Source organism: Calonectris borealis, chromosome 5, assembly GCF_964195595.1.
Source record: "Calonectris borealis chromosome 5, bCalBor7.hap1.2, whole genome shotgun sequence".
Taxonomy (NCBI): Eukaryota; Metazoa; Chordata; class Aves; order Procellariiformes; family Procellariidae; genus Calonectris; species Calonectris borealis.
Genome location: NC_134316.1, coordinates 38,858,621 through 38,882,167, shown reverse-complemented (window position 1 = coordinate 38,882,167; position 23,547 = coordinate 38,858,621). Strand labels below are relative to the sequence as shown.

Sequence of the window (23,547 nt, the reverse complement as noted above, 5' to 3'; positions counted from 1 at the left end):
GTGGCCCAACTTCGCAGCAGTTAATGAACATGTTGGGACAGTAGATCGCCTTGCTAGAGATGCACAAATTGCAGCAGACAGCAGGAGTAATGGCTCATTAATCACTTCGCTATGCTCGTAAATTGAAAATCTGCACAAACATCGGAAGGTTTCAGTCTGAGTGACACATCTTGAGGTCTCCTGCTGCCGGGCCTGAAATACCTTTGATGTTCTACAATTTTATCCTGTAGTTTCCAAAGGCAGTGTTTGTTTCCAGCCCAAGGGCAAGTCTACTTCAGTCTTACTCTTGCCAGATGAAAATTATTACAGAATTTAAAGTGAGTGTATTGCTTAGCTGATTACATTTGTGAAGTTTAAACCAAATGAAATCCTCAGCTGATCATACTATACAACAATTATACTGCCTAAAAGAAAGGATTTCATTGTATACAGCTGGGAGAGAAAAAAACAAACAAAAAAACAAAAAACCCCAAACCTTTAAACTGCAAACCCTGAGTGAGGAGACGACTGATGGTTTCATGAGCAGCTGAGATCTGTTAGCAGAAGCTGCTGCAGAAGGGAATCCTCTTCTCCGGGATGGAGGCAGGCAGTCCTGCACTCGGGCTTCCCGTGGGAACCGGTTCAACTTCCGAAGCTGGTGGAAGGCGGATAGGTTTCTCCGGGGTTACCGTGTTTGTTCACTCGCAAGGAAAACCCCAGAAGGAGCAGCAGGAGTGGCTGGTGGGAGCCAGGCTGGAAGCGGGGTGCTCTTCCCATCAGTGGGAGCTGGGGTGTTGCCCTGTTGAGGAGTGATTTACTGGGGAGTCAGTAGGACTCCATTTCCCTGCCTCACTGGTACCTCGATATTCGTTTCAGGATGCAAAATCCCCATTTCACTGCTGCCGGTAGCAGATGTAACGTAGCTGTGGCTTCTTTCCCTCCAGCCCTGACTTAAAACGATTTTTAGGACATTTTCCTAGAAAGTCCAAAAGCCACACCAGGAGAGCTGGGTACTGCTGGTTTGCAAATGAGCTTGGGTTCAGGGGCAGTAAATGCAGTAATAAAATATGTATTTATAATTAGCAAAGAGTGAAAAGGGGAAGTTCACTGCAATAAATATGAATTAGAAATGAGGAAATGTGGGCAAGTCATGAGGGGAACAAAAGTCCTAAGGATAAAAATGGAATAAAGGGCAAGGAGGAGTGTTCAATTAAATCCAGATCAGAAGGAACCTGTAATTTGCCCAGGATTAGCCGAAAGTGTGGTTTGTCTGCAGTAAGACAGGGTGGGCATCTCTCCCTAGGTGAGCTGCGATGCCCCGCCGCAGGAGAGCGGGTCAGCAGCTGCGGCTCTTGCTGGGTATCTGCAAATCACCAGGAGCAGATAATTTGCACTCGGGAGTTTTCAGCTAATCACATGGAGAGGTCTCTGAACCGCTAATGTAGCAGGGGATTTTATTAATAAGCCTTGGAGCTCAGGGGAGCTCTGGGGGACTGGGAAGCAGCCGTGGAAACGGGATGACCTAATTCCAGTCCCGTCGGCTTGCTTTCAGCACCGGCAGAACGATGGAAGGCTTGATATGGGACAAGAGCTAAAAAAGAAGCAAGAAAATATCATCGTGGCTAATTAATAGTGTAAACTGATAGGGAATGGCATAGAAAATGGATTGTGTTGAGCTAAGCATCTTTTATAAGCCTTCAGCTTCGGCGGATAAATGTAGACGTTGCAATAATGCTTGGGCTCCTGGAGAGGGGTTTTCAGTGTTGAATGGTCCAAGCATTGTCTATTAAATGGAACAACGTACGTTCAGTGCGCTCAGCGTTGGCTCAGTGATGAGTTTCCAACATTAACCCCAAGCAGGGAATCATTAGAGACGCTTTCAGTTGACAGCAGGGCCTGAAATGGGTTCTGATATCTTTGCTACCGATATCTTTATTGGACCCTTTACTAATAATTGGGCAACACACAGAAGCGTAACTATGTCCTTTGCGGCCTGTATTACAAGCAGGAAAGGTACGCAGTGGGAAGGATGGGGCTCTTCAGCCTGCCGTGCCCAGCAGCCCACCCTGGATCAGGCTCTGTCGCCTGAGGCACCCCAGACTATCTCGGCACCCATGGGTCCGTACAAGAACTGAGCAAAAGACTTGGGCATTTCTATGTAGTACTTGGACGCAGATGTTTAACAACCCAAGAGCATCACCCAAGAAAACGGCACTGGGGCGGCGAACCAGCGCTGAATGCCCAGAGGTGCCATCATCAGCCAGGCTCAGCCTTGCAAAGGTTTGGTCTCATTCGTCCTGACCCTCAGGTGACGGCCACCACCACACGTAGGTCCCACGATATCTCACAAGGCTGCCCAGGTGGCTCCTCCGGCCGTTGCCCTCCCGGCCAGGCTGGGTTTCAGGTCGCTGCCAGGGCGCAGGGCTGGATGCCGAGAGCAGGGTGGCGGGACTGACCGCGCTTGAGGCATCGCGCCGGGGGTTGCGTCCTTGCTGAGGCCCCCCGGGACTGTGCCTAATGGGAGGGAACTGGGCGCAGCACAGCCTTCAGCCTTCCAGAGAAAAGGCAAAAGTGGAAAAAATGTTTTATGTATTCAACTGACTCGGATTGTTTTTATTTGCCTGTATATGTTTATATTCTATGAAAATGTATAGCTACACGTTTAAACACGCTTGCTGCAGCAGCATCGGTTGAACCCCGAAGCCGCTGCCTGCTTCCAGCGACGAGAGCAGAGCCGTCCTCACGCGCTGAACCGAAGCGTATGGAAAAGCTTTACTGCTGCGCTCGCGGGCTGTCTCGCAGGGTGCAGGAACCCCTGTCTTTTACATCCTAGACGTGATGAAAGGATCCGGTATTTGGAAGGCTTGGCCTGTCGAGGATTAAATAGCGGATTTGTACAACACAGCAGTGAGAGCGGAGGCAGCTCGATTGGGAGCAGCCTCTTGGTGGGTCGGGCAGGACCGACGGAGGGAAAATAGGGCCGATGCTGGCAAAGGAAAGCATCTTTGATGCTGAAGAACCTGGATGTTGCTTGTTACCAGGGACCAAATACGCGCCCACTTAGGCTAAACCTGGACCTATTGAGAGAAAGAATAGCAGTTAGACCAAAGATAAACCACAAGGGTTCTTCTCTTTGCGCTCACTTACTGCTTGTGCTGGCTTCTCAACAGGCTTCTGCGAGAAGAAAGGTGTTTGTCCCGAGACGGCCCCGGCTGCTGGAGCTGGTTTTGGGAACGCTACGCCTCGCTTCACCCCATCTTCCGACTCTGGGGGAAGGCGCACCCGCCTCGCCGTGCGGACAGGCCACAGGTACCTCCTCCCCGTGGCAGGGCTGGGGATGAGCTGGTGCAGGAAGCTGGCAAGGGAGAGGAGACCTAAAACGTGGGTCTTGTGTCCTGGCTGGAATAAGCATGGGAAAGGGAAACAGACCTGGGGGACTTGGCCATGGGAGGGACACAGCCAGAAAAGCAGGAATTTGCATGGTTGAGGGATATAAAACAGGCAACTCGATGTTACCTTTTCCTAACATCTTTTAGGAAAATTAAATGAAACCAGACTCCAAGCAGTTTCAACGGTTTGTGCGTTTAATTGCCGCGCTGTTGATCACCTTGGCTGCTGCAGCACACGTCAAACCTCCTTCTCACAAAGCGGAAAGTTTGCAGGCAGCGCTGCGGCTGGGTGGCTGCGTGGTGCTGGCCCTGCTGCATCCTCTGCGGCTGTACCACAGAGATGTTAGAGGTACAGATGTTAGTCCCGGTAAATCTTGTATTAAACAGCCAATTTCCCGCTGGAAGTTAATGGAGCGATGCATAACGCTGTGCGGAGGTGAACCTTCACCTGCCTGAGGTACTGGAGAGGCAAGCGGAGGGAGGAATCTGAAAAAGCATTTCAAATGTCATTTCAGGTGACGAGGCTGTGTGCGTCCATCAGAAGCTACGTTAAGCCTACGTGAGCCATTCCTAAGGTACTGCAGCTGGCTGGTCCCGTCGCCTGCCTTTTAGGTGAATGTAGAAGCCACGTTTGCCTTGTGTACAAAGACAAAAGCCCCTTTCAGCCCATTTTCTTACGAAGGCAGGTTGTGATTCTTCCCTTTTGCAGTTTCTTTCCACTGTCCCCCCCACCCCGTGTGCTGCTCAGCCCGTGCTCTGCCGAGGGGGAGCTGGAGCCAGCCGTGCCGGCAGCACCCTGCCAGATGGCAACAGGAGTTCCACCGGGGCTAAACGATGAGCAGATGAGGAGATGGGGAAGAGACAGATAATAGTGCAAATTTGATCGTAACATCATTGAACCCTGTCTCTGAGGGGCCCCTCGGAGCGCTGCACTGAGGCCATTTCTTGTTACTCCAGTCTCTAACTGATGTTTTCAAACCTATCAACGCTGACAGCTCTCTGGAGAATAACCCACGGGCCACCCGGTTCTGCATGGCGACGGACTGAGGAAAGACGGGATATACAGATATTTTGACTCCAGAATCTCTTCTGTGTTATACTTGCACGGCGGTATTCGAAGTCTTTGAGACACAGAATTCACTAAACAGTCGTGGTGACGTTTGCTAAGTTTATTACACACTTCGTTATTGGTTCCTCTCTGAAAAGTAGCAGCTTGAGGATCTTTCTCCAAAAACTTGGATTTCATTTAAGGTGGTACTTGACTACCTTCAACAAACTGAACTGATTTAAGTTCCCTTCTCATGAAAAGTATGATGGGGGAGCTGATTTAATCCGTCAGAGAATTCATCATTGCATAAACAGAGGAAGAGGCTGAATTAGCATTAGTGAGAGATCTATGAATGTTCCTGGAGAAATTTTATTACTTTAAATGCAAAGCGGTGACCCTGGGGCCTGGCTTTTTCTCCTTAGCTCTGTAACATTTCCCAGTGGAGTGCTCCGTGATGAATAATAACTCAGTTGTTCTTCTTCTCTTAAATGAATTTAATTATTTTTGTTTTCCATGCAGGAAATGGAATCAAATTATAGGTATCACTCATTCATCCTTTTATAACTCATGTAATATTAACAAGACCATGTCCTGCTGGTGAGGAAAGCAGTGTGCTTGGCCCTGGGCAGCCGGTAGAAGAAGATGAAAGTATCTGATCAAATTACTCAGCTTCCCAAAGAAATAATTTGTAGATGATGATGATAATTACCCGCTCCTTGCCTTGTTCTGTCCAGGTTGTTCCGAGCGATGGAGAATGACAGTGGTGGAGGAGCGATGCTGGACGGGGGGATATGGCTGGTGCTGGGCACGAGGCAGCGGGCTGGGATGTCCCGTCAAAGTAAGTACTTGGTAATCTCATACGAATCTTGGATTCTTCTATAGGGCTTAAAGCACGTCACCACATACACCTTGAATTATACATGACTAGCTGATCGGACATGGCGTATGTGTGTAACCACAGTGTTATCCATCCGCCTAAGAGCTGTCGGCTCCGCCAGATGGGAAACGTCTGCTCCCGCACAGCCCATCTGCGGTCTGTGTCAGAGATCCCAATTACTGCCAAACTGGTGTGGCCTCTGTCCCAGCAGAGGAGCTGGCCCTGCTGTAGGAGGAGAAAAAGCTCAGGTACGAGTGTCCCACGGGGGAGAAAGGGCTCCCGTTCCTCCCTCCTTCCCTGGCCAGCCTCCCCCAGTGTTCAGCAACATGCTGGTCCTGGGGGCCGGCGGCACCCCCAGAGCAGCAGGGAGCTGCGGCACGGTGGGTCTTGGACCACTGCGGTCACGGGTAGCTGGGGGGGACGGCTCCTGGCTCCCTCCGTCGCAGGGGCCTGGCTGGGGCGGGCTGTGAGGCGGCTGCTTGCGCTTTTGCGCAGCTCCGGTAGTTAAAGGGGGGAGCGATGCGGACCACCAGTGCGGCAGATGGGTGGCAGGGTGGGCAGAGCCAGCGTGTGCCAATGTGGGTGAATGGTGTCGGTCCTCTCCTTCCCACGGGCGGGCGGGCAGCGGATGGGGGCTCTCGTCCCCCGACAACTGCGTCGGCATTCGGGCAGGTGCTGAGCCGTGCGCGGGCAGCCCCCTTCACCCCAGGCACTTTGCAGCGGGCACCCCCCGGCGCCATCCGCTGCACCCGCTGCGGGGGGGAGGGCTCCGCTCTCAGGCTGGAGCGCTCAGACTCTCTTGGGAAATAAAACGTCGCTGGCCAAAGGTTGAGCCTGGGGACTTTAAAAGCGGCTTTGTGGTGAAGCAAGGCAGGGGTGGCCCTCATCTCATGGGGTGGACCCTGGGCACAGAACATGGGTACGGTCCAAGCCCCTCTCCTCAGCTGTCTGCAGTGGATGCAGTCAAGAATAGAGATCCAAAAAATAGCAAAGAGAGCTCTCCTCTCCCTTCGTTCCTTGTGAAAAGCTGCTGGCAGGTCTGTAAAGTGTACGTGCAGGACGAGGGCTGCCCGACCTACCTGCGGGGCCAGTGTCCTCCGCCGTGCAGACCGACCCCAGCTCCACGTGGGGCCAGGCAGGGCACGCGCCAGCAGACGGGCTCAGCACCCCGCTCCCGAGCAGGGGGCTCTTCTTTCGTAGTCCCCAGCCCCGGGGAACTGACCCAGTCTGACCTCAGCTCTCGGTTTATTTGAAGTTTTACAGCTTTAGAAAGATTCCTATCTGCTGATCTAGACCTACTTACACCCCACTGCTGTGCAGTAAAATTCCACCAGCGCTAAGCAATATTTCAAACAGGGACCAAACTTGCTGTCTGAGTTCAGAAGCTCTTCACCCTTGTGGGAGCGGATCTCTCAAAACCTCTATCAAATATTTGTCTTTTGCATCATGTCCAGAAAATTACAAGATCTGGACTTTTTTGGACTAGAGAAGTGTGAAAGCCATGGCCCTTTCCCCTGGCCCTCTTCTCCACATGGGGCTAAACCCTCTATCCATGTCCCTGGCAGCTCTGGAAGCCTTGGTGATGGGGGTGATGGCGAAGCGTTGAGGGTTTGTGAGGGAGGACGTGCAGCAGGGAAACCAGTTAAAGGTAGGGCTGTAGATCTGCTAAGAAAAGGGAGGGAACGGGGCTCTGGGGATTTCAGGAGCCAGCTCCTACAGTTGTTCCCATCTCTGACTGGCTTTGCAGGTACTTTGGTGTCTCACCTCAACCTCTGCTGGAGAAACGTCTGCAGTGCCGGGTTAGGAAGGACTTTCCTTTCTATATGGGGGGAAAGAATGAAAAGTCTGGGACTGGCAACCTTGGAAGAAGATTGAACACAACATAGGTCATGGTAGCTTGAGCTTCAGTGTTTATGAGATTCAGGAAACCTCACAAAAGGCCAAGATTGACTTAAGGTACGTGACAGTCTGATGTCTGCCTGACCACACGGTTCTCCACTTCCCTCTGAACCACCTCGCTGGAGCCGCTGCCAGACGAGGTAGACCTCAGGCTTCAGTCAGCACGGCAGCTCCCTTGTCCCTTCAGCTGTTTCCCACAACCCTCCTACCTCCCCGGCGTCAGCCTTATCAAAGAGGACAGGCTGCAAGGGCAGGGCACCCGTTCCCCGGCTGCTGGTCGTCCCCCACCTCTGCCATCGTGGCTCCTCGGTGAGCTGACGGGAATGAAGTCTGAACTTGGGACGCTCCCTAGCTAAAGGGAAAATGTCTTTCTCCGCAGCCAGCTCTGACATCTCTTGTCAGCAGCAATTTCAAGTTCACCAGATAACAACAAAACCCAAAACCATGCTGAATGCAGCCCTCTTTCATGCGGCCTGATGCAGGGGCGAGTCCCTGGGGAGGGACCTGGGCTGGAGCAGGGCAGCCTGGGCCCCCCGGGGGGTGCGTGGCTGCTGCTCCCGCAGCCGCATCCCCCTGCGCTGCCTCTGCCCGGGCCGTGGGCGAGCTGCCAGCCAGTTCCTCAGTCTCCCCCTGTGGAAAGGGAGCGAGGAAACCGCAGAGGCTTTCTGCGACCCGCGCCTGAAAGCTCTTTCCCTATCTGACGTTGCCTCCTAATAGGATTTGGCTGGTTGATACCGGCTAGTGTGCATGGGGTGAGAGCATTTTTAAATGGGTGTTGAAAACTCTTTTGTGGAGCATTTCCAGCCTGCTTATTGCTCCAGGTGGGAGAAGCCTGGAAGAAAGCCACATGCGTGCAACAGTCTAGACATGTTTGATTTCTTTTTGGAATTAAAGAACAGAAGTCCCATAATACCCCTTTTTTTTTAAGTATTCATACAAGTAGCCAATATAAACAATTCTCTCACTGCCCTGAAATTTGGAGCTGCTCACAGGATGAAGCGGTGACCTACTGAACCTCTGGGAAGAGTAATATTAGCCTCCGTCTGGTCTGCTGCCTTCTTGGCTTGGGTCTGGCGACTGCAGCCCAGCTGCCCGAGGACCAGCGCAGGCGCCGCGGTGCGGCATGTCTGCGGGGGGCGTGGGGGGCGGCTGCTCCCATAATAGGAGAGGAGATGCACAATGAGATTGCTGAAGTCGAGGACCCCCCCCCTGCATTTAGGCACCTAACAAACCTGCTGCGTCTCAGGTGCAGCACGTTCCCCAGCTCTGCTTCAATCCACCTGGAGGAGTAATCTACCCAGGACTAATCCTGGGATCTGCGACTGATCCCATGAAAGTGTTGACCACGGAGAACGTTTTCCATCCCACCCAAGAGCTGCTGCTCAGGATGGATTTCAAAGCACCTACAGACACACGTTCATGACAGCAAGCCCCCAGGCTGACTCGCAGGCAGATGACTGCTACTTAATCAGAGACCACTTCAAAGTCACCAGCGCCCTCGCCGCGGGCTGCCTCTCATGCAGGAGTGATGGAGTTTCTTGTCACAAAATGAAATATTAGGATAAGTGTCAGGGAGGCAGATAAGTAATGCACTCGCTCTCAAGTGAGGATGGGGGCTGCTGGTTCCTCTCATGTTGGTGGTGCTGCTCCTTCAGGCTTCCCTAAGCCTTCTTGCCACCGTATCGTTGCCTGCAGTACTGCTGCTGTCACTTCTCCAGCTTGTTTTATGCAATTGGATTTTCTTTTCTGGGTTTTCTGTGCCTTCAACTTTGGTTCTGCCTGCCCACTCAACCATGGCTGGAATTGCAACAAAAAGGCACCCAACAAAGAACAACACGGAGCAGCTGCCCATATATCCTGCTTGGCTTTGAGTGCAGCGGAGGAGATGACAGCTGCCCAGGTTGAACTCCTGGGCATGGAAATAGGCCACAAAAGGCCAAGAACTTATTGAGTGAAAAGATATCTGCTCAGGAGTCAGCCTCCCTGACAGCGCAGGGAGGAAGGCTAGATGCCAGTAGGTTTGTGATGGCTGTGTAAGCCACCCTAGCAATTAGGAGACTTCTTTTTGATGAACAATTGCAACAGTCAAGAATGGAGAGTCCATAACTTCCCTATAGCGGTAGGATGAGTGTGGGGGACGTAAGGAACTGCTAAATGGGGTGAAGGGATTGTTGCCTTTCAGCTAAGCTCTTGTCCTTGCCTCTTAGGACTTCAAGATAAAGAACAGGCCTTTGGATCTAATCAGGACTTAGAGAAGCAGCCAGGCTGATAACACGTTTCAAGGCCTTCAACCCCTCTGGATTCATTTTGGTCTAATCCCTGCGTAGTTAATTTTACTTCCCAAAGCCCTTTTGCAGGCTCTGTTCTTACTCGCGTCCCACCTCAGGCGTTCGTGGTGCTGGTGGGTAACCTTGCAGAGGTGCTGCATCCCACCACAAGCGCCTGGGTCCATCAACTCCCCTGTGCTCCACGGGCGCAGGAAGGCAAGTTGGGGTCCCCTGGCCCGAAGGCGCAACCCCACTATGAGCAGTTACTGCTGTTATCATGGCTGAAAATTCCGCGGGTATCTCTCATCGAACTTAATTTCCTGCCTCGCTCTGGCAAAGCTCCCCGTTTCCATGGTGATGATTTATTGCTTTAAATAGTTCTTATTCAAGAACAATATCATGTGTCCTTCTCTGTTGTTGGCTTAATTAAAAATAACCTACTCTTCTTGTGGCGTCAGTCTTGGCTGAAGCAGTTGGGGTTGGACACTAGCCTCCAACCTCTCCGATCCGCCCTCGCTCCCACCCAGAGACAACCCTCCTGCCTCTCCGCCGCTCGGTGTAACCCCTGAGGTCTGTCCTTGGCCCTTCCTGACCTGTCCTACGGAGAAACCTCACACAGGCGGGTCTGGAAGGAAAACGCGGAGAGGAGGAACCGGCTGAGCTCTCGCGGGACAGCACCGCCCAGCCCGACGTCCATCCGGCACTGGAAGAGGAGCTGGAGGCCCTCTGCGGCTCTGCCCTTGGGCTTTCCTTGCCGTGAGCAGGGAGGCTTGTGAGACATGGGAAGCCTCATGAGAACAGCATGGCCCGTGATGAAATGGTCTATACTGCATCACTCATCGTTGCAGCCTGGATGTTCAAACAAGCTGCCAAAAAGGAGCCTTTCCCATCCTCCCCAGTCCTTGGTTTCCAAAACATATTTTTTTGGAGTGGAGCAAGGACTTCTAACCTGAAAACTGGAAACAAAACAAAAAAGAAAGAAATTAAAAGGCTGAACTGCATATTTGGTATATTTTAAAGTGTCCATTTTATTGCATAAAAGTCTGAACAGGCAGCCTGGCCTCCATACAGGGACCATTCGGTGTTTCTTGGGACACTTGCTTCTTGCTTTGCATAAAGAGGGAGACAGAGCATCTGGTTTCTCTGCTTCATTTTGAACGCCAATGCTTATTTTGCTAATACATTTACATTCCAATTTTCCTCACACGTAGCAAAAAAGGAACGCTTTGGGGTTCTTCTAGATACAAGCACGTTAGCTTGGTTGTTTTTCAGGCAGAGGTAGCAGACATGAGCTGAGAGCCTGGAGTTCAACCATCAGCGAGGAGAGCGGATTTGGGGGATTTTGGGGAAAGTGAATTCCCATCTACGAAACGAATTTCTGATTCACTGCAGAAATTTTCTGACTTGTTGCATTAACTGCAGCCGGCACTGGCTTAGATTTTTGTCCCTCTCCCAGCCTATCTACAAAAAATAAAAGTTATGATATAGCCTCCCAAATGCTTTTTGCTCAGGCGCACAAAACAGCATCCCAGGAATGCCAGGTTGCTAATCCAGAAGGGCCAGTACCAGGTACATTTGCTTCTGCAATAGTCAGGCTGAGAAATCTTTTAAAGCGGTTGCAGCACCTTTCGAACGAGCAGTGAAACTCGTCCTTATAAGGTGGAAAAGCTCCATGTTCTGCTGTTAGAAGACTGGAATGCGAGCACGGCAAGGATTGCTTCACATGAGCCCCTTATCTGAGAGATTGGCGATAAAATTGAAGACGTTCACGTGATACGAGAGGAATTTCTCCCTTATCTAAAGAAAGCCAGAGATGTGCAAGTCAGAGGTACAACGCGCAGGATGAGTTATGAGAAGGAAATGATGTAAAGGGGCCAGACGGTTTGGAAATCTGCCTGCTTGCTCAAGTGTGTCCTATTTTGTGCTTTGGAGGATTGTATTGACATCAATACAACATCAATTTTAGAAACACTTGACAGGAATCTTGAATCTGCTGACCGTAGGGCAAAGCGACAAAATCCAAAATCTTTAGGGACCCTCAAATTGTGCCAGCCCTAGTTTTGACCTCTTTTTGACACTGAACTGGGAGAAAGCGAGGGAGGATTTTGACGTAAGCCTTTCAATCTATCAGTTATTTGTCATTTTCTTCAGGCATTTTCCTGAAAGTAGCAGCCTCTATGCCTCTTAAAATACAGTGGGGGAAGAAGCTGTGATACCAAAACGATTCATTTGCCTCTTACCAGACACCCACAAAGTTTGCCCTGAAGAGATTTTTCAATCATTTAAACCTTTGTTTTAAGATGGCTTGTTTCCTTTACAAGCAAAGAGGAAAATGCTACTTCTTGGTATAAAACATAGGCATGCCAAGTGTTAAATTCCAGCTATTTCCTCCATACCCTTTCCGAAGCCTGGCTAGGAACTTCTTGCGGAGTTGCAAGGAGTCTGTGTGGTCCTCAGCTTCTCTCAACACGTCACTTTAGACAGTGTCTCTCCATGTGCTTCCTGGTTATTCTTCCCATCAAAACCCTCCTGCTTCCATCCCGCATGGCACTGCTTCTCCGTATTTCCCATTTTACCTCTTTGCTGTGGTGTGGGGCAAGGACAGTGGGCACCCCCATCTGCCACCAGCCCCTTTCCCTGCCTGATCTGCCACCAGTCTCGCACGGGCAGGAGTTGTTGTCCACCTTTTAGGCATTCAGGGGAGAGACCCAGATCCTACTTATGACACTGAGGGCAAGAAACTTCCTTTCGAAGACAGACGAGGTTTTCCACGGGAAAAAAGTTTCCATGGAAGAGGCAGGACTTGATTCCTCATACCAGACAGACCCAAACACCGCTAATTTTCCCGTTGGGAGCACGTGACCTGATGGCCCCAATACGTCCTTCCTCCTCCCCCTTCTCTGGTTCTTTACAGCCTCTCCTTCTCCACATGCTTCCTTTTGCCTGGTCTCAGTGCTGGGCCGGAACGCTGCCTACCCCACGCCGCACGGCAGGGTGGAGAGCCAGGCGTCACATCCTCCCTTGCCTGAACCATCGATTCCAGCAAAAGCGGTTACAAGGCACAGGACTCCTGTGGGCTTGTGAAAACCAGAGGGCTGCGAGGGAAGGACCACAAGCTCACCTGCTCTCCGGGCAGCGCAGAGCCAGCACACTCTGTTTGGCCAAGAGATCTCCAAGGCAAAACCCAGGTACCGCAAGAAGAGGTCACCAGCAGTATTTTAGTTGTGGTGCTATGAGGCCAGGCTATGGCAGATACTGTCTTTCAGACATGGTTTTTTATCAAAAGACCTTGTCCTTCATGAGGAGCTCAGAGCATGGTTTTTAAAGAATAGCCCTGGGTTATTTTTATCAAAGACAATGTGGCCGCTAGACGTAGCATAATGGGGCTCAGCGTGACTTGCTTTTTTCCAGAACAATGGCCATTGTTCTGGTGGAGCTGAGGACAGTTTGGGCTCTTACCAATTGCCACTTTTATATAAACCAGGGGAAAAAATAAAACAGAACCTGACTCCTTAGCTGGGCAGAGCTGCAGTGGTTTCTGCATTGCTAGTGTGACTAAAATGCGGTAAAAACGCAATCCAGTCTCTCAAGCCAGCAGATAGGATGAATAAGAAAGTGTTAGTGGAATCATGCTTTTTTGGCCTGAGTAACCTGATCAAAACTGGCCCTGCTCTGAGCTGGCGGTTAGACCAGATGTCCTCCGGGTGTCCTTTCCAACCTGAATTATCCGATGGCACTCAAGAATGACAGACTCCTACTGGTCTGCAGAAAAATTTGTCCTGCACTTTCACAGACATTAAAACAGAACGAGATTCAAGCTCCTAATGCCTTTTTACATTACAAACCTGGGACTTGATGTGGTTTTCTGGTTTTGTTTTTAAGCAAACCATGTGGAACAAGCGAACCCAGGGCCTCCCCAGAGCTCCCCAGCAGCCAGCCCTCCCGGCCCTGCGGCTCAGCCAGTTCCTCCCACCCGGCGGCCCATGCATGTGCACGTCCTCCCTGAGGGCACCGCCCTGCAGTGGCAGCTCCTTCCAAGCCTCCCCGTTGGAGCCGGGAGGAGCAAGAGACGTGTCTGTAGCTAGTGAGTGAAACGCCGACACCTGAATGTTTCTCAGCAGGGCCGCGTGTCGAGCAAATGCTCCTTCTGCTCTTCCAGGGGAGGTGGAAGGCAGATACTGGCCGTGTTCCTTCTTCAGGGCATCCATCCCAGGCTTATCTGAAAATAGAGACCCACGCTGGTTCCGGGCTGGTCTGAATGTCATCTTGTGCCTAATAAAAGGGGATGGTGCAAATGTGAGAGGGTGCTAGCACATGTAGCGTGGGGCTGTGCTCAGGGGATACGGCGGTCCTTGCTTTGAAACATCCGCATCAACGGTGGCCATGGAGAGCTGGGGATCTCTGGGCTGATTGCGTGAGCAGAGCACGGAGGGAAACAGACCTGCTGTCAGCAGGGACGAGTTTGGTGCAAGGAGGTTGGTACTTCTGCCAAACCAGGCTGGAGAACGGTGGCAGGAATTTTTCAGCCGTTTGCACCCATCTCTAATTTTCTCCCACCAACGCTCTGGTAGAGCTGAAGTCTATTGATGTTTGAGAAGCTCTTGGAGCTGGTTTCTTCTCTCAGGGTGTTCTAGATGTATGCAATACGCTGTGACGATGCTCCCAGAAACCTGTTGGATGGGCTGCATTTTATAAATATAAATGCTAAGTCACAGATAAATGAACAAAGGAGATAAGCAGGTACAAGAGAAAACGCTACTGTAAATCCAAGGTGTGCCTCTTCTGTAGCTTTATTTGGGAATCAGGAAGACGCCAGCACTCAGTCCCGTTCAAGGTAATGGTAGTTTTGCTATTAGGCACATACAGTTTGGACTAGGCCCAGACCCTCTTTCTCCCTCTCTCTTTTTTTAATTGCTCTTTCCATAATTACCACTATTGTTGTGTGTAGTTTTTTTTTCCCTTGTGAAAGTTTTCATTACTTGAGTGCAAAAGCTATGATGCAAATGGGAGTCACTCCCAGAGAGTGCCCAAGGGCTGGGGTGCAACTGCGCTGAGACGGGTCGTACTGCAAAATAAGAAGGGTCAGGGGACCCCTTTCAGACCAGCCGGCATCGGCGAAGATGTTGTGCCACCGCTGTGCTGCAAAAGAAGTGCCAGCGCCGTCAGGCTTGGTCGTGCCCCAGAAGAACCTACGTAGTTGGGCTGGGGACTCGCCTGTCCTCTGTGGTGGTCGTACAGGAGAGGTTGGGCTTTCTCTCCCCAGAGCTATTTGAAAGGTCTGGGCAAACAAGGAAACTGGCCCTGGAGAGGAAACCCAGCAATTGCACGGTGCAGACAAATGTCCAGAGACAACAAACGGCAAAAGCATGGAGAAAATGGGGAGCCTTGTGCCCTCCGCTTTGTTTTTCACTTCTAGGGATCTCAGGTGTCCTGCACAAAGAGACCAGACATCTGCAGACAACCCCGTGATATTTACATTTTATTTTTAGCTAAAGCAATGTAACTTGTGGGTAATTTGCTGGTTTAAGAAAACAGAATCAGAGAGGAGTGAGGTTATTTATGTGTTTCAGCAAGACCCACACAGCCTGTTCCAGCAGCTCTGCAGCCCCAGCCTAAGCCCCTGGGCAGGGGGAATGTGCATGTAGATGCCACCACGCTGGGAGCTGCACTCAGCTCTACTATTAGCAGATGCTATTTGAGCATGTTGTAAAGTGATATTCCAATAACCTTAAGCTCGTATATTCTCCGCCTTCCTCTCACTCCAGTCAAGCAATGGTGCTAAACTGAACTCAGCACAAGGGAGACCTGGGTACCTTTCAAAATCCAAAATGGAGCCTTGCTTGAGTCAAGTGATAGAGAAGTATTTATGTTTATTTTCTACCATGTCAATTGTGTACTTTTTGCATTGCCTGTCATTCAAAGAATGGCAACTCAGGAATCCAGGGGGATCCAAGGGGGTGTTTGGTTACTTTTTTGCCTTAGCAGAAAATCATCCTTGAAAAAAGAGCCTGGAAACATGATTAATCCCAAAGCTGTATGTTTCAGAAATTATGAGTATGTGGAACAGAGTCTATGCACAGACCTATGATGGAAATTGTTTCCCAGTTTCGCCTGCTAAGAATCACCGGGCGCCCCAACGAGGTGACAGAACTTAACCAGAACTTCCCAGTAAAAACCCTTCATCAACCAAGTTCGTATTTGTGTAGTGCTAGGGCTGAATTTGGCACTGGCTTGGCAGTGGTTTGCAAATGGATAATTTGCATGTAAGTTCCCTTAGGTTCTTAGTCAAATATTCACACTTTTTTGTTTTCGATTTCCATTATTCTTCAGAGTACCAGGTACTTGAGGTACTTTAGGTGCACTTAGGTACACTTGGATCTGAAAGAAACAGAGAGAGGGGTTAAAATATGCTTCGTTGACTGTGGGTGGAAGTCTATCAGCGGAGAACTAGAATTGTTTCTCTGAGAGCATATTTCTGGCTCTGGACCTGAGATGGCCATGAGCATTAGGAAACACAGAACTGTGCATATTAGTAGATGTAATGATTTGCAGTAGAAAAGAATATATTTCACTGTATTTCACAAACAAATATTGTCAATTCATTTTACACAATTGGCAGCCCTCTTAATTTTTTCACATTTTCCCCTTCAGAAACTACTTACCATTCAAACAGGAACAAACTGCCTTTATAAACAGACAGGCAGACTATGCCACAAGGGTTTTTCTTTTATGTGGGTGTTACTACAGAGAAAGACAGATTATAATCTAGGGTTGTCACCCGTGGGGTATCTTGAGAACCATCTAAGTTCATCTATGACAGCAGAGGACCTGGTACGGGACCTCATAATCAGGATATTTCACAAAATCTCAGTATCTTGGCATTTCTAATTCCCCTCCGACAGACTGCAGTACTGTGAACAGTGTGTCCCAGAGACGCTGGGTGTCAGGGGGGTGTTCAGAACAGGATAGTGCCACAAACTCAGCCCCAGAGCTGCTGAGTCTTACAGTGAGACTAGGTCACTTTGTTTTTCTTCCCAGGCTTCTATTTTCATCAGTACTTTTCAAAATCCTGGCTGATGCAGTACCTGAAGGATGCTCTTTTTAGCTCAACCTTACGAGGGAGGGTAGAGAGTGCCCGTGGCTCTTTACCACAACAGTACGAGGCTTGTGCTTTGTTAGCTCAGCTTCTCCAGCTATAACCCTTCGGGTACAATGTACGTAACCTGTGCAATGATTACTGCAAGAGAAAAATCCTTGATGCTCCTGGGGTGTGTGCACTGCTATCAACCATGGGAGACTTTCTGCTGGCCCTGACTACAACTCTGTTTCCAAATACCCGCAAGCTCAGTTATCACAGGAATTACTGCAGTAAAAATACCCTGTGAGATGAGGTCATTTTTTTTTTTTAAAGCTAGAGATGAGTGATTAGGAGAAAGAGGCCAGCATACTGACCTTGTGGTTCATTCTCGTCATCTCTCTTTTCCCCAGTTGGGGACGTCCTCACTTCTTGTCCAACGACTTTAAGGCAGCGATGCCTGCTTGGGGTCAGGCTGCACATCACCAAAATTCTGAGATGGAGGAGGATACCATAGTAACAAGCATCTTGGCTGGAGAACTGACCTCGACTGAGTGGAAAAATGCTGTAGTCAGGCATCAGGATACACAACAGCCACAGGGCCACCTCTGCAGGTGAGGCTGGCTCTCTTCTTCCAAAGGGCAGGCAGCAGCTGCCACCATGAGACTGAAGGAAAACAAGGCCTTTTGCTCTGCCATTCTGTCTTCGTAAGGTTTGTTCATCTGGAAGCTATGACTCCCAGGAGGGAGAGCCTGGGCTTCATACCTGTAGCCTTTCCCAGACACTTTTCATGGAGATGGTTTCCAACTTGTCCCTGCAAACGGAAGAAAAGCAGATGTTTGCCATCCAGTTTTGGGCCAAGGCTTGTGCAGGGTAGGTGAGATGAGGCCAGTGATTCAGTGACAGAGGAGCTGCGCTAGGCATGTGCCAAGGCTGCAACAGCCTCTTCCCAAAGCCCTCCCTTGCCCAGGGTGAGGGGGGAGTGGGTCCCACTGCGTCAGCCCCAAGGCCAAAACCCTTCTACCTGTGATGGGGTTCCCACCACACCCCCAAAGCTGCCAACCTCTCCTACAGCACCGCTCTCACTGAATAGATAAGGTCAGAGACCTGCTGTCCTGGGCCTTTGGCAATAGAAACCCGAGGTGCAGCAGTTCTTATGCTTAAAAACCTCCAATTCGTAGCTATAGCAGCATGAATGGCTATGAGTTTGCTGATGGCCATGGCAGGGTTGTTCTCCCTCTCGAATGCACATGCTCTGTGCTTCCCAGAGCCTGTTGCCCCCACAGGCTGCCTCCCGGTCAGCTGAAAGTGCGAGTGCTGAAACCCCGTCCACTTCTGCCCTGTGAAGAGGGTGGGGTAGGGATGTTTGGGGTATTTTTGGCCAGGAATACTGACGGTGAGTTTGCTGTTGGCCATAACACAAGAGAAAACCGCATCTTCCTTTTTATTAACAAGTGGCTCTCCTTTTTCAGCAGGGGAAGACCCAGGGGAGCCGTAAGGGCAGCTTTCGCTTTCCAGAGAGGAAAGCCCCACCGCTTTCTGCCTGCGAGCTGGAGGGCAATATAAAGCAGCACATCTTTACACAGACACTTATTTAAACAGCACAGATGCCTGGAGCAGTCAGACCACCCTCAAACTCCCCTCTCAGTATTTCTTCCTCTTGCCCCCAGCTAGAGTTTGGCCCTCCATTTCTCAGCTTCAGTCCTAACAGCCGCGCTCCAAACAAGGCTGGAAGGTTTCCACCTTTCCTTCCCCGCCGCCACGCTGCAGGGGGGCGAGCCGGCCCGCGGGGGCCAGCCTGACCGTAGATGGCTGCGAAAACCTTCGGCCAGGCGCCCTGGGGCCAGGCGCAGCCCTGGGCAGGGGCAAGGGAAAGCCAGGGCAGGGGGGAAGCAGGGCCCGTCAGGGAGACTGGGGGGTGCTCAGCTCTTGTCCCTGTACCAGATGCCAGCCACTGCTGGAGTTGGGGAGAGACCGAGCAGGTAACAGTGAGCCTGGTCCACAAGCGCTGCGGTGATCCGGCTTGTGTGCATCGCTTATGCAGGGGGACCCGGTCAGGTCACCCAGGTGCACCTGCTGGGCTGGACAGCAATTGCACTAAACCCCTGTTGAAAGCTTCAGATGTCATGTAAAAGCCTACGGTTTGATTCCCAGGCATCCCTCAGGGAAGCGCATCTGTCCTTCCCATGACAGGAGCAACACTGCAGGGCAGGCCTCTGCTTGATGCCTGCCCTGCTCAAAAAAACCACAAAAGCAGCATTTTCTAGATTTCTTACTGATCTCCTAAAGGTCGGGAAAGGAACATGTACCCACAGGGGTTAATTGGATGGTCCAACAAAAGACATGAGAGAGTGCTGTCTTGACAGGTGGACTTCAGGCTTAACGTGAGGTCTGCTCCACCACTTCATATTATTTATTATTACTCAGGCCCTTCCTCTCCACTATTGAGGAAATAGCTGAGGCTTTCTCAGGAAAAAAAAAAATTAAAAAGCAGAATATATAAACGGAGAGCAGGATGCCCTGGGAAGAGCTCTTGGGCATGAGGGAGGACCTGCTTATGGGACAAACTCTCTCTAAACAGTGAAGATGACTTCTGAGCCCTGGCCCTGGCTGCACAGGTGAGGCGTGCACACAGTCAGCAGCCCAGCCTGAATGTGGTGGTGGCTGGGCTGCCCCGAGAGCCTCCCTCCCTCGGTCTGAAAGTGCCACTGTCTGCATTTCTCATATCCCTCTTTACTTGCTGTGTTTCAAAGCTAGTTTTATGGTAGGCATGGGGGGAAGGCATAAGCAGGTAGTCATTGCTCAGAAAAAAAAACAATAGAGGCAAAGCACTACAGGAGCACCCAGGGCTTGCACTGCTGGTTTGCAGCCTTCTCTTACGAGCAAGATCACAGGTGTATGTTATGTGAGAAGATGGCGAGGAGTGAGAAATCCTACTAGAGAAGAGATTAAAGGGAGCTGGGGAGAGCAGCTTACCTAGTTTGCTTGCTGAGTGGCTGCCCCTGCTGTGTGCTGTTTGTGCTGCCCACCAGTGCTTCCTCGCTTGTTGTGTGTCTTCTCCACGCAACATTTTACAGCACTGAATATATTACTCCACAAGTGTCACCTTTCTGGCAGTGGAGCTACTGCAAATATAAGGGTATAAGGTTTGCTGCTGCTTCCCAAATAAGAAGCTTTCTGATGTAGGAGGTAACTTTGCACTGCGCAGTTTGATTTGAGGTAGCTGTGCACAGTTGCTCCCACTGTACAGAGAAGAAACAGCAAGGGAAACGAGCCAGTTAGGAGAAAAGCGTAACAAACACAAAATTATTTTCTGTGCGAAAGCATGCATAACCCATAGCTGCTGCTATGCAGCCGTTTTTGCTTGTGGAGCACAAAAGCTTCACCTGCTCTGTGGAGGCAGGCAGGCTGCTGACCACCCAGGTGCTCCCTGCACCAGCCAGAAAAGGGGAATGAAGGAGCTTCTTCAAGCAAAGCCCTTAGTTGTCCCTCCTTGTACAATGGACAACTTTAGGCTCCAGCAAGTGTACTTTGGGAAGGCAAATTAATGGAGTCGTGGCTTTAGGCTCAGTGTACGCATCCTGCTCCACTTTGGGGAAAAGTCTGAATTTGGATCCCAGCCTCACTGACTCAGCATTGTGTTCCCCACTCACTGCTGGGCTGCTACGTGCTGAGAAAAAGCTGGCACGCCTGGAAGGCTGTTGGTGTGTTTTTCAGCTGTACCGACTATTTTTCTGAAAGGAGTGAGCTCCTCTTCCACACTGCGCTGTGCTAAGCTCTGCCACCTCTGCTGCTGGTGAAGGTGGGTGGCTTGGCATGGTACGGAAAACACCAAAATCCTGGAGCTCAGCTGTTTCTCCCTGATCTCCCAGGGCAGCCTTTGGAGCATTAGATGATATTACAGGAGCCTTGATTAGCGTCCTGAAGACCACAGCTAACAGGTAAGAATTAACCCACACCCATCACCCACCTCCTCCAATTTTAAGAGCGCTCATGTCCTGTGGCTGCATTGATGATGAGGGTGGGCCTCCCTTCAGTCATATGCATCTGCATTTTCTCAGCCCTTTATGAACTATCTGTTGTCATGGCCTCATACCCAAGCACTGATTGTGCTTGCAGTCTGAGGTCTGTGACCTGTCTCGCTACTGAAATAAAAAATTGATGCTAAAAGCATGAGGAGATGGAGAGGCCATGAAAGGTGCATTTGAAAGTCAAAACTAGGAGTGAAGCATCTCCTCTCAGCATTTGGAGTAGTGATGGTGAATTTTGCTGGTGGCTGTAACACTAAAGAGAACTGCCACTTCCTTTATGAGAGAGCTGCAAGTGGATTTAAAGCAGGTTTTGTCCATATGAGTGTACATAAATGTGTGGTTGTATTTTTTCCCGCAGCCCTTTTCACCTCAGTCACCTCTCTCAGTTGAGTCAAGTTCCTGCTGCAGTTCTGCTGCAATATGCTTTACACGTGGGCATCTGATGGGACTGTCTAGGTCAGGTTCCATATGTCTGATTTTACATTTTCCATCCTTACATTTTCCCTGCAGCTGTAAATGCTTTTCTTCCATCGTTAGTCTCTTTACAACCATGTCATGTTGCTTCATGGTACTGTCTTACTCTGAAGCTGACTGTGTTGCAGGGCTATGAAACAGAGCTGGAGGAGATCCCAAAAGACAACACAGGGTTCATCCTCCAGGCTCGTGGCGGCAAGTTTAGCCTTTCTTATAGCTGTCCTACCTGTTCTTTAAAGCCTCCAGCAGTGGAAATTCAGCAGCTTCGTTTGGTGGCCTACACAAGTGCTTTGCTATCCTGACCGTTCACAGATTCTCCAGCAGCTATGGCAAAGGTTTACTGTCTTCCGCTTTGCAGTAAACCTTTACGTATTTGAGGCCTGCTACTGTGTCTCACTTCAGTTTTTTCTTCCCTAGACTAAACAAGCCTGGTTCTTTCAGTCTCCCCTCAAAGGTCAGGTTTTCTAGCCTTCTGAGCCTTCTTGTTACTTCTCCTTTGGACTCTCTCCAACTGATGTGTATCTTTCTTAAAAACTGGCACCCAGAGCCAGGCAGAGCATTCCATCCACAGCCTTACAAATGCCAAGGGGAACAGAAGGTTTTGTTCTCATGTCCTACAAATAACACTGCTGTGTATGTGCACTTCTGGGCATGGATTTCCTGGGGAAGGCCTGAGAGAGCTGCAGCTCTGGCGTTACATTGGCGTGCACATACCTTGCCATGATGCTGCAATTGCACAGCGTTCCCTGGCCGCTCAGAGTACAGCTTGCTCCAGATCTGTTGGTATCTGTTCGTCTGTGTTTGCTCTGCGTATGTAACTAACATAGGCTCAAAAGCAATGCAATGCAAAGTTACGCCACCTTACACCATGAACTCCTCCACCTAGAATCAAAGACTGCAGTAGCCGCCTGGCCTGCTTGTATCGGAGTTTGCATTGTATGGGATTTCTACCATCCATCACCCTCCATGGTTCCCCCCCGTGGGATCATCCCGGGCCTGCATCGTGCAGGGAGCAAAAATTGTGAGCAAATGAAATTCATGCATGACCAGGTCTTACACCAGCTCTCTGCAGCTGCTGCATAAGCAGCCTGTCGGGGATGGAGGGGCCGCGTGACCCGAGCACTGAGCTCTCTGGTAATCCGTTTCTGAGGCATTATCCTTGGCAGCCCAGTGTACGCCGGAGCAGACCCATGGCTGCTTCACATACCTTGCAGATCCACCCCAGGGATGCTCCTCTATTGCAAAACTGCACCATGGATGGAGCCTGGGGTCTCCAGCTGGGTACAGACCACTGAGAGCACGTGAAAACTCGAGCAAGCATCCCCAAAGCACCTCGCTCTAAACATACCTGAGCGTAGTGGTGGTTTTGGTCAGGCATGGATTGCTGACACACTATTGCAACAACTGTAACCTACTGTTGCATGCCCTAACTGTACTAGCTGTAACCGTAACGGACCCAGCACGTCCCAGAGCAGTGACAGATGGCATAGCAATGGCTATGGCTGCTCTGGCCAACGTTAGGCTCGCAGGTTAGTGGCAGAGCCACGCGGGAAGGAAGCTGGTGCAGCGTGCTCTTGCTGAAGTACGATGAGGAAGCTGCCCCGCTCAGAAGAAATGAAACGTTTGTTGGCTCACTCTCGGGAAAGTCATTCCAAGCAGTGGCCAGAAAGGGGTTCTGCTTGAAAACAGCCTGAGGATACCACTGTACCAGTGATACTTGGAGATGGGGGAGGGATGTTTTTTTTAAGCATTGCGCTAGAAAATCGCAGACTTGCAATTATGGAGAACATCAAAGTGAAGAGAAGGGAGTTTAAGTGAAGTTTTTAAGCTGGGGCTAAATAATCACAGGTCTGAGAGTCCAGTGACTCTCTCATAAGAAAAGATTTTCCGTGAGGGCAAGGGCGGAGCTGGAAAGAGGCTAATCCCTGTGCTTGCCTTCCCGCTACTATCTTGCCGCTATTCCCTTTCCGGAAAGACTTCACAACATTTGCCTCCAAAGCTTGTCACAGTTGCTCCGTGGCCAGTTTTAGTGCCTGTGAAGCGAGAAGAGCACAAATACTGCCTTTTGCATCTGCACGCCATGGGCACATCATCTGGCAGGCTGCGCTCAGCCAGAGAGTGAGAATAGGAGACTCAAACCTGAGCCTCCCCCTTGGCAGCACCAGGAATGAGCCAGCCTGGATTTCATCCGCAATCTCCAGAAGTAAGCAGGCTCTCCTGCTTTCTTGCTACCTTGGCCATGTGGAAGGCACAGGCTGAATCTGCCCTTCAGGGGTCTGCTCGTGGAGGTGGGTACCTGCTGCACCACGGCTTCCCCTGTGCCTCGGGGCAGCCTCTCTCCTTCGGCTGCCTCCACCAGAAGAGACTGCGCTGAGCATGGCCTGGATCAAGCCTTTGGTTAGTACACGTTGTCAGGGATTTGTGTGCTTATGGTCTCCAATTTAAAGCGTGCTCTCTTCTACACTTTAATCCATTCCCTGTCTCTCATAGGAACATGGAAAATGCTAT

At 50.5% G+C, this 23,547-nt stretch overlaps 1 long non-coding RNA gene across 1 annotated transcript; it reads left to right on the top strand.

Moving 5' to 3' along the window:
• Positions 1-3,762: 3,762 nt before the first annotated feature.
• LOC142082992 (uncharacterized) lies at positions 3,763-20,400 on the top strand. Its single transcript, XR_012673920.1, has 5 exons — positions 3,763-3,804; positions 3,884-3,980; positions 5,151-5,254; positions 7,041-12,647; positions 16,948-20,400. It is a non-coding gene; the product is annotated as an uncharacterized LOC142082992 (long non-coding RNA).
• The last annotated feature ends 3,147 nt before the right edge of the window (positions 20,401-23,547 follow it).